The sequence below is a fragment of the Haliotis rubra genome, unplaced genomic scaffold (assembly GCF_003918875.1).
Source record: "Haliotis rubra isolate DU_JTF1 unplaced genomic scaffold, ASM391887v1 Scf1023, whole genome shotgun sequence".
NCBI lineage: Eukaryota > Metazoa > Mollusca > Gastropoda > Lepetellida > Haliotidae > Haliotis > Haliotis rubra.
The window spans coordinates 327,634-330,686 of NW_025764919.1; positions in this window are offsets into that span (position 1 = coordinate 327,634).

Consider the following 3,053-nt stretch of genomic DNA (forward strand, 5'->3'; position numbering starts at 1 on the left):
TTTACCCCGAACCGGCCCCTGATATTAACCCCGAACCGGCCCTGATATTTGACCCAAACCGGCCACGAGAGGTAAATATTTCTACATTGACATATGAATTAAAAGTTCCTTTAACATAAATGACGAAAACATATATTACTCATATGTCTTTACATGTAATATCGATGTGTTAAAATATATTAGCGAATATTAGTGTCGATGATAGGCAAGTGAACATGCAAGTGCTGCTGATCACAGAGATCACGTGGTAGAGGACATTAATGTAATTCTTTTAAGATCAATTAAATTAAAAGATAAGTTGCAAAACAATATTAAAGTAAAAACGATGTACTTACATTTCGTTGTATCGGATCCACAAAATTGATACATTAATTCAACACAAGAATAGCACATAAATCCAATATAATGAATTCACATTTCACCTTTGTTATGCCCAAGTTTCCAGTAACGAAAAATAATGTCGCCCTTCATCTTTTCAACACACATTAGCTTGTGTTGTTTTAATATTTCTTTGAACGGATTATCTTGACACTGATTGCGTTCACTCAATGTCAACTGCACCGTAAACTGTTATCTTCACCTTGCGTATAATCTTATAAGGGACATTATCTGAAGGACATGATTCATAATTTGTTCATCATGGATAACGTGTCCGATTCTTGCGTTTACTGACTTTCACCATCGTTCCTTTTGGTACGCAGCTGAATATAAGTCGTCTTCATGTCTGTATATATATAATAAATTAAATGAAATCTTCATGTCTGTATACATATAATAAATTAAATGAAATCTTCATGTCTATCAGATTAATTGTCTGTCTGATTACCGTTAATTAACCCAGGGGCCGGTTCGGGTTCGGGTTAAATATCCAGGGAGCCGGTTTTGGGTTAAATATCCAGGGGCCAGTTCGGCAGGGCCAGTTCAGGTGTATCCCCGATGTATTTAATTCAAGTGCGGATTTGTTCTTGTGAGGTAAGTCAATTCAATTGAGGGGCGCAGATTTGTTCTTGTAATATAAGGTAAAAGTGAAGCGTTTCGATATTTGTTATCGCGCTCTGCTACATCATGTTAACTTACCTGTTTTGTTTATTGTATCGATTAGTATCAAGGGTAATTGAATGGACCAAAACAGCGATGTTGTTATTCGCCGGAGCAAACAAAATGGCGTCAGCGTTAGTGCTCGCTTCGATGTAAATATGGCTTCTGCGCATGTCTGTAGCTAAACTTCCGGGGACCCGTAAAAGTGCAGTCTACCCCAAAACGGGAAAAATGTACTGAGTGTGTGTCATTAGAGTTGCACCCAGTGTGCTTGAATGTGACATTGCTGAGGTTACGTTCACTGTCAATGGGGACTACTCTTCTTCGCCACATCCTTCTCGTTTTCCCGAGCCAGAAACTGCTGCCACTTGGAATGTAATGGAATTTACGGAGTTTTCAGTATGAAATGTGAGTTGATTACATCCTGTAAGTTATCAAGACATAAACTTTTCATTATCATGCGTAGGAGGAATATCTTGAGCAATGACTTATGTGTAGATCAACCGTTCCTGTACAAGTTCGATTGAATAGAAAGGACGTGTGCCGCCATTTGCACTCATGAAGCCTTGCAAAACATACCATGTTGTACATTGTTTCAACGAGGTGTGTTTTGGTTCAGATTGTCATGAGTGAATTTGATAACATTGGAATCACATAGTATCTCGGATCTGGAAGTGGGTCTTCATCATGTGTATCAGTGAAAAATGTCATCTTCATCAATGCATCAAAGAAACAACAGAGGCAAATCAGTCTCACTATGGACAGGCACTGACGTTATCGTGTCAAGGTATTTTTGCAAGACTGACACATGACACTTGTCGCATCTCTCCAGTAAAAGTACCAGTGTTGTACATTTTGAATATTCGAAGGGAATGAAGGGCTTTATCTCTAACGGTGATTTTCACATAATTGTTTACACAGGTATCACTGATTGTTGGAGCCATTTTGAATTCATGACTAGAAATCAAAAGTTTTAATAAAAAGAATTAGAAAATAAATAGATTTGTGTTATATTTATTCTACTTGTGACTCATTGTATAAATACATGTTTATGTTGCAATCACTTGAAAATAACAGGTAGGTGTAAAGGGAATTATTTTTGCACGAGTAACAGGTTTCTGTTCGATTGGAGGCACGAGTAACTTATCAATGAATTTTAATCAGGAAAGTAGTCAAATCATACCCTGACCCTAGGTCATCACCATGGAGTAGCCAATCCACGGGATTAGAAATCGATCTCACACATATGTGTGATACCATTTCTCTCACATGGGTTTCTCACCCACGGGTGTGTAAGGAAATTGATCTTCAGTAACTCATGCTTGTCGTAAAGAGGCGACTAACGGGATCGGGTGGCCAGGCTCGTTGGCTTAGTTGGCCACAGACCGATGCTCATGCTGTTATTGATCACTGGAATGTCTGGTCCAGACTCGATTATTTACACACCGCCGCCATATAGCTGGAATATTGCTGAGTGCGGCGCCAAACCACACCTCACTCTCCTTTTGCAGTTCTGCTTGAAACAGACTGGCCCCAGTGTTGATACAACAGTGGATCCATTCAAGTTCTTTAAAACTATGACGCAAATATGTTTTGCCTTTAATAGTTTCATGTGCCCTTACCACTGATACTCGATGGTACGTATCTCCGTTCTTGGCCGCTTCCTTGAACCGTGTGATGTACTGGTCAAACTGGAACATATTGTAATATTATTTATTTATAATGTTTATGTAACTTGTAACTAATTTTGATATGCAAGGGCAAGCAGAAACTTACAGATTATTTACGGATTGAATTCAAATTCAAAGCAGATACCTCTTACATTTTCAATTACACTTGAGGGTGCAAATTCAACAGATCTATTCTTATCGATGTTACAATGTTGACACATTATCATCAATATTATACCCGTATATGCCCATGTGGTTTGCTTGCATTTTTAACCGCTTTACAGACAATGAGACACAGCATAGGACTGGACAGATTTGGACACTACATCTAGAATTTCTTTTTCC